This window comes from Mytilus galloprovincialis, chromosome 12 (genome assembly GCF_965363235.1).
Source record: "Mytilus galloprovincialis chromosome 12, xbMytGall1.hap1.1, whole genome shotgun sequence".
NCBI lineage: Eukaryota > Metazoa > Mollusca > Bivalvia > Mytilida > Mytilidae > Mytilus > Mytilus galloprovincialis.
In genome coordinates, this window is record NC_134849.1 from 51,317,576 (window position 1) to 51,332,483 (window position 14,908).

Sequence of the window (14,908 nt, forward strand, 5' to 3'; positions counted from 1 at the left end):
TGGGATTTAATAGAAAGAGATTGATTACCCACTTTAAAAATCTCCCTGAGATAATTTTTAGTTTACCCCTTTTAAAATCCCCCTGAAATAACTTTTAGTTTACCCCCTTTTAAAATACCCCTGAAAAAAAAAACTAAGTCCAAACCTAAAAAAAAATTTGGGCAGCACTTCCCCTAGGAAATTAGCTTTTTAAACCCAATTCCCCCATTTCAGGACCAAAAGTTTGGGATTGTCAGAGAAAGAAATTGAGAAGATGTGGGGCAGATTCATTTATAGGAACATGAACCAAACATCATCCCAAACCTACAGATAGACAAATATATTATATACACTGTACTTGGCAGGACACTTTCTTTTGGCAAAGCATCTGGCTTTTCATCAGAATGTCTAAAGCGTTGATTGGCTGACCAGTTTCAGATGGATTAATATCAGGTTCATTTTGAAGAGGGGTCTGGCATGAAAATTTGATAAATTTAATTCCAAAAGATTGCATTGTTCAAACAGTTGTGTTATTGTCATCAATCTCGGTCCAGTCATTTTTGCCGGTGGCCGAGCACAAAATTTGTGTTGTCTATTTTTTTTCATCGATGTTAGACATTGGATGAATTTCATTGCTAATGTCCAAAAAGGTGTTACTTTCTGTAAAATTTAGAAATATTTTTTTCTCCGCGAAATGGTCACAATTTCCGCGTTGAACATTGAATAGGACGCGTTGTGTTGCCATGTTCAAACACTGACAAATTAAAATAACTACTGCGCATGCTCCCGCATATATAATTAGCCAAGACGATTCCACTTTCCAGTACATTCTAAAAATAAGCCTCGAGTTTAAAATTAGCGTTGTTTTCTTTTGGGGCGATAAAAAGATCGAGGGACTTAGAATTTTTTATTTTCTTTCAGAAAAAACGGTTGGTAGGTATACAAATTATTTTTTTTCCCACATCAGCTTTAAAAACTTTTGAGTCGGGGGTCTGAAGGACGGTCGGTCGGGTGACCGGAAACACAACATTTTTTTTTTTAGGCCTCATTAAAACACAGTAACTTAAAATGATTACTCATAAAAAACAGCAACTTAAAATGATTACTCATAAAAACACAGCAACTTAAAATGATTACTCATTAAAACACAGAAACTTAAAATGAGTACTCATTAAAACACAGTAACTTAAATTGATTACTCATAAAAACACAGTAACTTAAAATGATTACTCATTAAAACACAGTAACTTAAAATGATTACTCATAAAAACACAGTAACTTAAATTGATTACTCATAAAAACACAGCAACTTAAAATGATAATTATGAAAGCACAGTAACTTGAAATGATTACTCATAAAAACACAGTAACTTAAAAAGATTACTCATTAAAACACAGTAACTTAAAATGATCACTCATAAAAACACAGTAACTTAAAATGATTTCTCATAAAAACACTGTAACTTAAAAGGATAATCATGAAAGCACAGTAACTTAAAATGATAATCATGAAAGCACAGTAACTTAAAATGATTCTCATGAAAACACAGTAACTTGAAATGATTACTCATGAAAACACAGTAACTTAATTTTAAAATGTATTCGATAAAAATAAATGGATGACATGGGGTACTTGCAGCAAAGTAATGAAACATTGACTGTAATTTTCGAAATCCGCTTAAGTTTGTATTACATATGTTATTTTTTTCTAAAACCATCTTTTCCAGCAAAGAAATGAAACACTTCAGTAAGTAAAGAATAGTGTTATGACATAAAGCACATTTCAAATAATATCTAATATGTTCAACTAAAGTTTACAATTATAATGTGAAGTAATGGAGTTCATTTATAGAACAAGGGTAATATTCTGATGATGAAGTATTTTGTTACTTCTGTACCAAAACTTTTTGCGATTGATTGATGTGGGCTAAATTCTTCAATCATGGGGAGATAACTTTTAAAATCAATAATCTGTGGTTTTGACTTTAGAATTTTCCTTTTTATTTTTGTTTTCATTTAGAGGATTTTTCTTTCTAGTTTGATGATTGAGAATTCATACATTTTTTATACGACTGCAAAAATTGAAATTTTTTGGTCGTATATTGGTATCACGTTGGTGTCGTCGTCTGCGTCGTCGTCCGAATACTTTTAGTTTTCGCACTCTAACTTTAGTAAAAGTGAATAGAAATCTATGAAATTTTATCACAAGGTTTATGACCACAAAAGGAAGGTTGGGATTGATATTGGGAGTTTTGGTCCCAACATCTTAGGAATAAGGGGCCAAAAAAGGGCCCAAATAAGCATTATTCTTGGTTTTCGCACAACAACTTTAGTATAAGTAAATAGAAATCAATGAAATTTAAACACAAGGTATATGACCACAAAACAATGTTGGGATTGATTTTGGGAGTTGAGGTCTGAACAGTTGGCCAAAAAGGGGCCCAAGTAAGCATTATTCTTGGTTTTTCGCACCATAACTTTAGTATAGGTAAATAGAAATCTATGAAATTTAAACAAAAGGTTTATGACCACTAAAGGATGGCTGCGTTTGATTTTGGGAGTTTTGGTCCCAACAGTTTAGGAATAAGGGGCCCAAAGGGTCCAACATTGAACTATGTTTGATTTCATCAAAAATTGAATAATTGGGGTTCTTTGATATGCCCAATCTAACTGTGTATGTTAATTCTTAATTTTTGGTCCTGTTTTCAAATTGGTCTACATTTAGGTCCAAAGGGTCCAAAATTAAACTTAGTTTGATTTTAACAAAAATTGAATCCTTGGGGTTCATTGATATGCTGAATCTAAAATTGTACTTAGATTTTTGATTATTAGCCCAGTTTTCAAGTTGGTCCAAATTTGGGGTCCAAAATTAAACTTTGTTTGATTTCATCAAAAATTGAATAATTGGGGTTCTTCGATAGGCCAAATCTAACTGTGTATGTAGATTCTTAATTTTTAGTCCCGTTTTCAAATTGGTCTACATTAAAGTCCAAAGGGTCCAAAATTAAACTAAGTTTGATTTTAACAAAAATTGAATTCTTGGGTTTTTTTGATATGCTGAATCTACACATGTACTTAGATTTTTGATTATCGGCCCAGTTTTCAAGTTGGTTCAAATCAGGATCCAAAATTATTATATTAAGTATTGTGCAATAGCAAGAAATTTTCAATTGCACAGTATTCAGCAATAGCAAGAAATCTTCAATTGCACAGTATTGTGCAATAGCAAGAAATTTTCAATTGCACAGTATTGCGCAATAGCAAGAAATCTTCAATTGCACAGTATTGTGCAATAGCAAATATTTTCAATTGCACAGTATTTCGCAAAAGCAAGAAATCTTCAATTGCACAGTATTGTGCAATAGCAAATATTTTCAATTGCACAGTATTGTGCAATAGCAAGAAGTATCTAATTGCACAATATTGTGCAATAGCAAGAAATTTTCAATTGATTGGAGCTATCTTTCTTTGTCCAGAATAGTAGTTGAATCAACTTAAATCATTGGTTTATACAATATACAAAGTATATTCACTTATACTACCAACTGATAAATTAAAACAATCTTTACCATTCAGTGATAACAAGCACCTTTTGATACATTTTAATATTTTATGATGTATAAAAAAATGGTAAATTTTAAATGTGAAAATAAGCTAAAGTTCATGGATAACCATGAATGTATGCTGGGGTAGCCCCTCTTCCTACAGGGGTAAGTCTAAAAGTTAAACTTTCATCATACATATCTGCATTGTCCTTTCTATAGAGGTAGATGGGAATGCACTTCAGATAAAATTAGTGTTTCTTTAGAGATTCCATACTAGTTTATAGATGTATAATTATATGGAATGTTGTATTTACATGATTTATAGGATGATTGAATTAAAAGTGAAATATACTTTATGCTCTTACACCAGATTCTAACTAATGTTTATAAGTTTCATGTTAAGATGTGAAGAGTTGTTTTAAAATCCTTAACTTCTTGACAGTGATAGTGTTTGATGCCAGGTGAAGATATATACACACACAGAACCTTTTAGAAAATACAGACACAAGTGCAATTTGGGCAGGAGCTCTTTTTTCAGGATTGGACAATTCAATTGGCTATGTGAAACATAACATTTGGATGAATATCAATGATTATATGTTTGTTTTATTGTTGAATGGAAACTTATAGTCAATAAATATAAAATAATGTATTATTACTTAAAATTATAACTGAGGACACATTTAAACTTCTTGAGTGGCAGCAGCGACGTTAGCTAACTTCTTGAAAGCTTTATATTTTAGAAGGTGGAAGACCTGGATGCTTCATACTTTGTATATATATGTACATGCCTTATGTTACAAAGTTTCTGTCTGTCACATGTCCATTGTCCTTGACCTCATTTTCATTGTTCAGTGATTACTTAAAAAAAAAGTTAAGGTTTTTTGTAATGTTAATTTTTCTCTTATTATGAGTAAAAGTATAACTGTATTTGTTATGTGCATACCGCCTTGGAAAGTCCTCATACAGTTTTCACTTGACCTCAACCTCATTTCATGGATCAGTGAACAAAGTTAAGTTTTGGTGGTCAAGTCCATATCTCAGATATTACATTATATTATATAAGCAATGATCTAGTATATTCGATGTATGGAAGGACTGTAAGGTGTACATGTCCAACTGGTAGGTGTCATCTGACCTTGACCTCATTTTCATGCTTCAGTAGTTATAGTTAAGTTTTTGTGTTTTTGGTCTATTTTTCTTATGTTGTATGCAATAGGTCTACTATATTTGGTGTATGGAATGATTATAAGGTGTACATGTCTAGAATCTAGAGTCACTCTAGATGGTAGGTGTCATCTGACCTCGACCCCATTTTCATGGTTCATTGGTCAAAGCTAAGTTTTTAATTATAATACCATATGCAATAGCTCAAATATATTTGGTGTGTGGAATATTTTATTATGTAAATGTCAGTCTTGCAGGTTTTGTTTGACCTTGACCCCATTTTCATGGTTCATTGCTCAGTGTTCAGTTTTTGTGTTTTGGTCTGTTTTTCTTAAACTATAAGCGATAGGTCAACCATATTTGTTGTATGGAAGGATTGTAAGTTGAAAATGTCTGCCTGGCATCGTTCATCTGACCTTGACATCATTTTCATGGTTTATTGATCAATGATAAATTTTCTTGGTTAAGTTTTTGTACGACCGCAAAAAAATTTTGTGGTCGTATATTGGTATGACGTTGGCGTCGTCGTCGTCCGAAGACACATTGGTTTTCGCAATATAACTTTAGTATAAGAAAATAGAAATCTATGAAATTTAAACACAAGGTTTATGACCACAAAAGGAAGGTTGGGATTGATTTTGGGAGTTTTGGTCCCAACAGTTTAGGAATTAGGGGCCAAAAAAGATCCCAAATAAGCATTTTTCTTGGTTTTTGCACAATAACTTTAGTATAAGTATATAGAAATCTATGAAATTTAAACACTAGGTTTATTACCATAAAAGAAAGGTAGGGATTGATTTTGGGATTTTTGGTCCCAACAGTTTAGGAATTAGCCCAAAGGGTCCAGAATTAAACTTTGTTTAATTTCATCAAAAATTGAATAATTGGGATTCTTTGATATGCCGAATCTAAGTTAACCATGTATGTAGATTCTTAATTTTTGGTCCCGTTTTCAAATTGGTGTACATTAAGGTCCAAAGAATCCAAAATAAGACTTAGTTTTATTGCTTGCAATAGCAAATCTAGTGTGTTAGAATAACTCATTAGCAATTCATTTTCGCGGACAGGCTTGTGTGCTATAAGATAAACAGAAAGTAAAGATAAGGTGTATGTTTTTGTTATAGGGATAGTTTTTTGAAGCTTGTATGACAACTTTTTATGCATTTTATGGTATAGTACATAAAGAAGACAAAAATTCTACAAAATAAACAGATTGTAGTAAAACTAACCATGATTCAAATAGCTATTACACAAAGGCACAAGAAAAACACAAATATATAATGAGTTTATTAAGTAGACAAAAAAAATAATAATTTGAATAAAAAAAAAAAAAATAGTGAACAGGAAAAAAACACATCTTGCCGCAAACAGGGTATAGTTACTAGAAGTACTATAAAAATACAATAATGAAAAAACTACCATTGTAACTTATTATTTTCTATTACTTATATAAATAACAGAAGAATATAAGAATATTTTGATACTAAAAGGGGTTTGAAAGTACAGTATAAGGTAAGTAATGGGAATTCACCCCTCAGCCTCCCTGGGATCCCAATTTTGGACCCCTTTTGGGTTTTCATTTTACAGAAACAACATGGAATCATTTTGGAATGCATTGGCTTTAGCTTTGTCTAAGAAAAGTGAAAAATATTATGGAAATTATGATTGTACAGTGTGGGTTGGAGCTTTGGAGCATGGGGTCTATGGGAAAAAAGTTATGAATTGGCCTGATGGCACTAGAACTCTTGAAAGAGCTCACAGATTATCTTATATGCTAGATAAAAGAATATTAAAAGAAAATCTTCCCCGTTTCTCTCCAAACGGCAATCCTTTAGATATTTCACACCTTTGCCATAACCCCAAATGTATTAAACCGGAGCACCTGATTTTAGAGTCGCACAGTATAAACATAGAGAGAATTTTCTGTAGACGGACAAAACAGTGTACAAATAATCATTTACCGTGTTGTCTTATCTGATGCAGGTAATTTATTTATTTTTAACATGTCTTGATCGGAGTTTTTTGGCAAACGAATACTCTTGAGGCTGTTTTGCGGCCAGCCGTTTTGTCGGTAAAAGTTTGTTTTTCTCATAGTCTTTTTCCTCTTGATACTCATCATATATTTTATATAGTTCATGCTTTTTTGAGCATCTCTGATCTGTGTACTGCTTTGACTGCTTATATAATTTATGTTTTTCATTGTGTTGTTGAATATTTTTCAGACCTCGGGCAGCACGACTTCCTGGTTCGATGGGAACCCCAGCCGCTTTACAGAGTTTAACGATGGATTCTCCAGGGCCATTATTTACATTGTGTATAGCTGTATGTACCCTTCCTTTATAGTTTCTGGTAAATGTTACATTGCTAGGTACAGTTGCACGTATTGCACGGTTAGTTGCTTCAGCTTTTTGTGTGTTAGTGTTTTTACATGTACGGTTTAGCATGGTAGGTCCAAGGCGATATTTTACGCATTCACGTAACAATGCTGCTGTGTTCTCTGATTTATTTAATTTAAAGTTATTTTTCAGATAAGCTGATTTTTCAGTCCATGTCTTCAAACTGTTCCTATTTGAACAAACAAGGGAATATTTTGTACACCCGTTATGATCACCCTGATAGCAAGAAACAATAGCATGACATGCATATGATAGGTGAACTTTTACCCGTACAGAGTCCATATTGAATTTATCAAAGGCAGCATTGTACTCTGCCTGACAACGTACTGCCATATCTAATGCAAACCTTTTTAGCATTTTATCTTTCTCTGAAACTAATCGTGCTGGCATTATTTCCTTCAGACCTGACATTTTTTTAATAAAATTTCTATGATTTGCGGACACATGTCTTGTATCTAGAAAATGAATTGGCTGAGTATTGGTTGTACCAGCTTTAAAAAGAGACTCTGCAGCTCTAAATGCACTGCTGTCAGGGTCAGTGGTAATTTCTTGAACTTCCAGACCATCATTTTTCAGGTCTAACAAGCAGTCTTTAGCCCTTCGCTCCTCACTGCCTATGCTGTCATGCATTTCAATGTTTGCGGAACAGTGACCTTTGTGAGATTTAACTTTTGTTTTTGTTTTGTGTTCACTCTTATTTGAGCAAAGCTTAGACACTTGTCTTGTGCTTACAATACTGTGCTTATAAGTATTATTTTCTAACATGTTATATGTACATTGGGTAGCTGGTTGAAATGGTGTTTTACCCATTCCGGAATAAATAGGGTTATTATACATTCCGTCGGCCTGAATGTTAATAATATTAGGATTATCACCTCTTAATATGTTTATTTCCTTAATTAATTTTCTTTTCTGAACCAAATCCTTTTGATTGTACTCTTCTATAATTTCAGAAACAACATTAGCACTGTGTTGCATACTTGAAGTGGAAGGAGCTGGTATATTAGAACCAAGAAATAATTTCAGTTGTGCTGATAGCTATGTGATTAAGTGCGACTTGTATGGATAGATTAATAGCTGCTGTTCGACGACCACGTTTCTTAGCGATCACCTCATTGTAAAGGTTGAACATTTTTGAATGGTAAGAACACTCATTGCAGCTTGCCTTTTCCCTCCAGGCAAGCCCCTCTTTGCTGCTCTGCAGTTAAATCCCATGATATGAACCCTGTACACATAGGGGATATTTGTCTGTGTTCTATGAAAACCTCATTCCACATCTGTTCAAGTTCATTGATCCGAAGGAGTCGAAAACTATTTTTCTCTGACCTGAAGTTGAAAAATGTTGCCAAAGTTGAAGTGAATTAGTTTTTTTATTTGTTAAACTAAGTTTGGAAAATGTGAAAATAATTTTATTTTGAATTACCTCCCTTACAATAGTGTTTTCTTTAAATAAGCTTTTTGATCAAATGTACTCTCAAAAGTGCATATTTTTTTCTTTGCCTGTGTTTTTATATATATTATATATAAAAACCATGCACTATTTAGCTCTTGAAAATATATATAGGACTAGAAATTTTAAAATAAGTATAATCCTAGCTTGCATTTTCTTCAGATGTCACATTTAAAGAATTGGCATATAAGACACATGCCTTTTTCTTCATAGTTGTTTATAAATGGCATTTTTAAACAAGTTTAATTATTTTTGAAAGCTTAATAACAAAAAAAGTATTCTTACCCTGTTTTTGTTTCATTTTCAGCACATTTTTCAACTTCTGTTTTTGTAGGAGGCTTCGGCCTTAGAAAGCGAGCTGACTTTGTAGAGGCAGGAATTAGTTGAACATTCTTTTTATGAACAGATTTAGTCACTAAGTCATACAAGTCTTTTGGTAGTCTCACAAATTTGCCTTTTTCAGCAGGTTAAGTCTTATTTCTGTATTTTTTCCCCTTATTATATGGCTTGTTTCCTTTCTGAAATGTGTATTTCCTTAGACGCCATGGGATTAGACCCATTGTTATTGTAAGAATTGTTTGAAATGCACTTTATTCCAGTATTTTAATATTTAAACATCAAATATAGGACCTTACAACTAAACAATCATGAATGACTAAGTTTTTTGTTTATATCTGATGGAACTGAAGGTGACCCCAGATGTAAGATTTTTTATATAAATCATATAAAAATCATCATGATGGCTAATCTCATTATTTTGTAATTTGACAAGTTCATATAATTTGACCTCTCTTCATTTAATTTTTGTATCAGTGCTGACAGGCTTGTGTGCTATAACATAAACAGAAAGAAAAGATAAGGTGTATGTTTTTGTTATAGGGATAGTTTTTTGAAGCTTGTATGACAACTTTTTATGCATTTTATGGTATAGTACATAAAGAAGACAAAAATTCAACAAAATAAACAGATTGTAGTAAAACTAACCATGATTCAAATAGCTATTACACAAAGGCACAAGAAAAACACAAATACATAATGAGTTTATTAAGTAGACAAAAAAAATAATAATTTGAATAAAAAAAAAAAAATAGTGAACAGGAAAAAAACACATCTTGCCGCAAACAGGGTATAGTTACTAGAAGTACTATAAAAATACAATAATGAAAAAACTACCATTGTAACTTATTATTTTCTATTACTTACATAAATAACAACAAGAATATAAGAATATTTTGATACTAAAAGGGGTTTGAAAGTACAGTATAGGTTGCACTTTGTAAATCACGTGTGATTTGCAAGTCACGCCTCTTTTGGGGAGAAATTGAATGTGCATAAAATACTGCTACTGTTTACATAGTTGTTGCCATGGATGCAAAGTAATTTTTTTTTAATTAAGACTTGATTGGAGAATTAAATGGATATAAATAAAAATGTCTATTTATTTAACTTATTTTTCAGGAGGACTGGAAGACATTTGGGTGTTGAGTCAAATTTAAACGAAAAATTCAGTGCGAACCTGCAATGTTTATAAATGGAGGGCAGTAAAACTTGAAAATATGCCGCACAGCTATATGTTTTTATTAGTGCAAAAAAAAGTAGTGCATGTCTCCTTTCCAGGGAAATATAACATTCTCCTCAAAACTTCCTGAATGAAGAGTGACTGCATATGCAATTTAGGCAGTTCCTATGGAAAACTGCATTGCTGGTTTTACACAAGTGCAACCTCCATCCAAATCACAATGTTCAATTTTCTTCAATTTCTACTTAAAATTGGCTGTCAAAATGGTAACATTCCAAATTTCAATAACAGTTAACAGCAAATACAATCTCACAATAACAGATAACAATCAAAATAATAGTCCTATAACAGCTAACAAGGAATAAGACAATAACAGCTAACAGTAAATATATTTTCAGAATAACAGATAACAAAGAATTAAATTACCCCATAACAGCATAACAGTTAAACCCTCGCCCTCCCTCAGTATCCACAGTTAATCTAAGTTTAAGTCTAAGAAGTCAAAGTCAGATGTCAGAATAGGTAACAAAAGAGACAATAATACATAAACAAATAAAGACTACTTTATATGGTGTGTAGAACAATTGTAAGGTGTACATGTCAGACTGGCACGTTTTATCTGACCTTTTCTAATTTCAAGGTCAATATGATAGCATTATTTAAGTTTTGGTGGTTTTGTATGTTTCTTAGATAATATTAGAAATAAATCAGTTGTATGACCTGATTGGAAGTTGTAAATATCTGTCTGGCAGGTTTCATCTGACCTTAAGCTTTTTTCATGGTTCATTTGACAATCTTTAAGTTTTGGTGGTTTGGTCAAATTTCAGATACTATAAGCAATAGGGACAGTTTATTTGGTGTATGCAATAATTATAAGGTTTCATGTTGTCTAGCCGGTTTCATGTGACCGTGACCCAATTCTCTTGGTATTATACTAATGTAAGTATTTATTTTTATGCCCCTACCTAAAAGTTTGAGGGCATATCGTTTTACCCCTATCCACCAATTCTTCCGTCTATTATGGGTATATAGTTATTTCTACAGTTTGAATCCTAGGGAGTTTTCACTTTGCTGTCTGTTTGTATGTATATATTGAAGGACTGTGCATGTGGTCAGGATTTTGATTTTTATTAGCTAAAGATTGCATAAAATGCAATCAAAACCTTATGGGACTGACTTGATATCTAAATATTCCAAGGCTTATCACTACCTTTTTTGATACTAAAAATATAGTGCATTGATCATAACATTCTATACATCATATCCATGAACATTTCCAGAAATTTATCAATGTTTTCCAGAAATTGATCAATGTTTTCCAGAAATTTATCAATGTAATATATGCTCAGATAATCAAAGCACAAAATGATGTTTCACTTGTCAAGAAAATTACATAACTTTTGCAAGATGCAGGAATCTAATATCTGTTCTAATAAATTGTTACCACAGAGATATGTCTGGCTTTTTTGTAATTTTGATAATGCAAATGTTGAAATTAAAATTTCAGCACTATAACATGTAAGTTTTGCAAATATATTCAAAGTCAATAAACTATGACTAAAGGTACATGACTTAACTATCTCCATGGAAATGAGATGTGCCAATGCTAATACAACTGCATACCAAATACCATTGACTTATCATAACTAGTTCCCTTTAAACAAACATAAAAAAAATCTAAAACAGGTCAACTAAGCCAAATTTCAAAGTCAATAAACCATAACTAAGGATTGGGGTAAATAATCTCCATGGAAATGAGATGTGCCAATGCTAAAACAACTGCATTCCGAATATCATTGACCTACCACTAGTGGTTCCCCATAAACTGATCTAACCACAAACTAATACATGAAAACTTGAGCAAAAGGTTCAAAGTCAATTGACCATGACTGAGGTGGCAGGGCCAAATAATCTCCACGGAAATGAGATATGCCAATTATTATACAACTGCACACCAAATATCATTTATTTATCACTAGTGGTTTCCCATAAACTGACCTAATCACAAACTATTACATGAAAACTAAGCAAAAGTTTCAAAGTCAATAGACCATGACTGAGGGGGCAGGGCCAAATAATTTCCATGGAAATGAGATATGCCAATGCCTATGTAACTGCATACCAATTATCATTAACTAACCATTAGTGGTTCCTCATACACTGACCTAATCACAAACTTATACATGAAAACTAAGCAAAGTTTCAAATTCAATAGACCATAACAGAGGGGGTGGGGCCAAATAATCTCCATGATAATGAGATGTGCCAATACTTATATAACTGCATACCAAACATCTTTGACAGACAATTAGTGGTTCACCAGAAACTAGACCTAATCACAAACTAATACATTGTTGATGCCGCTGGACACAGCATACCTATGTCTCACTTTTTGACTCCTTCAAGCGAGACAAAAATAGAATGATGACATTGCTAAAATCATCTTTAAAATGGAGTTATGCCCTCTTTGTCTAGAATTGCTGTTAAATCAACTACAACCAAGGCAATATTTAATTTTTCTTCCCACTGATAATTTAAGCAATCTTTACCGTTCAGTGCTTTAATACAAACACTTAGATTAATATTTGCTCTTTTTGAAGATACTGATACATGTAGTTGAACTTTGCCATTTTTGGAGTATTTACTTGCATAAAAAGAGCATTTCCAGATAACTTTTCCTCCAGTTTGAATGATAGGAAGTTAATCACTTGGTGCCTGTTTCTACATGTATATTTAAGGTGTGCATGTGGTCAGGATTTTCATTAATATTTGCTCTTTTTGGAGATAATTGAACTTTGTCAATTTTGCGGTATATGCGGTTAAATGTTATTATATAGTTATTATTATAATTACACTTTGCATTTGAAGGGGTATCAATTGTGTCTCCCAGACACACTTCTATCTCAAAGAAAGTCCTACATTGACTTTGTGATAAAACAGTTAGTTCAGAGTGAACCTCACTGAGAATGAGATAAACCCTTTTTATATGACCACAAAATTTGAAAAATTTTTCGTCGTATATTGCTATCACGTTGGCGTCGTCGTCTGCGTCGTCGTCGGCGTCGTCGTCGTCGTCCGAATACTTTTAGTTTTCGCACTCTAACTTTAGTAAAAGTGATTAGAAATCTATGAAATTTTAACACAAGGTTTATGACCACAAAAGGAAGGTTGGGATTGATTTTGGGAGTTTTGGTCCCAACATTTTAGGAATTAGGGGCCAAAAAGGGCCCAAATAAGCATTTTCTTGGTTTTCGCACTATAACTTTAGTTTAGGTGAATAGAAATCAATGAAATTTAAACACAAGGTTTATGACCACAAAAGGAAGGTTGGGATTGATTTTGGGGGTTTTGGTTCCAACAGTTTAGGAATTGGGGGCCAAAAAAGGGCCCAAATAAGCATTATTCTTGGTTTTCGCACAATAACTTTAGTATAAGTAAATAGAAATCAATGAAATTTAAACACAAGGTTTATGACCACAAAAGGAAGGTTGGGATTGATTTTTGGGGTTGGATGTTACAACAGTTTATGAATTAGGGGCCAAAAAGGGGCCCAAATAAGCATTATTTTTGGTTTTGCACCATAACTTTAGTATAAGTAAATAGAAATCTATGAAATTTAAACACAAGGTTTATGACCATAAAAGGAAGGTTGGGTCTGATTTTGGGAGTTTTGGTCCTAACAGTTTAGGAATAAGGGGCCCAAAGGGTCCAAAATTGAACTTTGTGTGATTTCATCAAAAATTGAATAATTGGGGTTCTTTGATATGCCGAATCTAACTATGTATGTAGATTCTTAATTTTTGGTCCCGTTTTCAAATTGGTCTACATTAAGGTCCAAAGGGTCCAAAATTAAACTTAGTTTGATTTTAACAAAAATTGAATCCTTGGGGTTCTTTGATATGCTGAATTTAAAAATGTACTTAGATTTTTAATTATTGGCCTAGTTTTCAAGTTGGTCCAAATGGGGGTCCAAAATTAAACTTTGTTTGATTTCATCAAAAATTGAATAAATGGGTTCTTTGATATGCCAAATCTAACTGTGTATGTAGATTCTTAATTTTTGGTCCAGTTTTCAAATTGGTCTACATTAAGGTCCAAAGGGTCCAAAATTAAACTAAGTTTGATTTTAACAAAAATTAAATTCTTGGGCTTATTTGATATGCTGAATCTAAATATGTACTTTGATTTTTGATTATGGGCCCAGTTTTCAAGTTGGTCCAAATCAGGATTCCATATCAAGTATTGTGCAATAGCAAGAAATTTTCAATTGCACAGTATTGCACAATAGCAAGAAAAATCTAATTGCACAATATTGTGCAATAGCAATTAATTTTCAATTGGAGTTATCTTTCTTTGTATAGAATAGTAGTTGATAACATATGTTGGAAATTTGCCAGACATGACTATGATGTCATTTTCTATTTTTATTTGCCAATAACTTTATGTAAATAACTTCATTGGAAATTTGCCAATATAAAATGTTGCTGATGAAGCTTTTTTTCCTTATCTTATCTAAAATGTTTTTAGATAATGTATGTTGGAAATTTGCCAGACATGACTATGATGTCATTTTCTATTTTTATTTGCCAATAACTTTATGTAAATAACTTCATTGGAAATTTGCCAATATAAAATGTTGCTGATGAAGTTTTTTTTATTGTTTTATACAATAAACAATGTATATTCACAGTGTTCTCCCCAGGCCCTTAAAGGACCACGGGCCCGGGATGTATAATTTTCTACCGCGGTGGTATCGTTCTTGCCGCGATGTATAATTTTTCTCCGTGGTGCTAAAGTTTTTGGTAAAAAAATCGTAAATCGGTAAAGTTTGAGACGACTTGTTCAACTTTCC

The 14,908-nt window shown here is 32.4% G+C and overlaps 1 long non-coding RNA gene across 1 annotated transcript; it reads left to right on the forward strand.

Moving 5' to 3' along the window:
• Nucleotides 1-5,640: 5,640 nt before the first annotated feature.
• LOC143054150 (uncharacterized) lies at nucleotides 5,641-12,196 on the forward strand. Its single transcript, XR_012971575.1, has 3 exons — nucleotides 5,641-7,013; nucleotides 8,041-8,228; nucleotides 9,996-12,196. It is a non-coding gene; the product is annotated as an uncharacterized LOC143054150 (long non-coding RNA).
• Nucleotides 12,197-14,908: the final 2,712 nt, after the last annotated feature.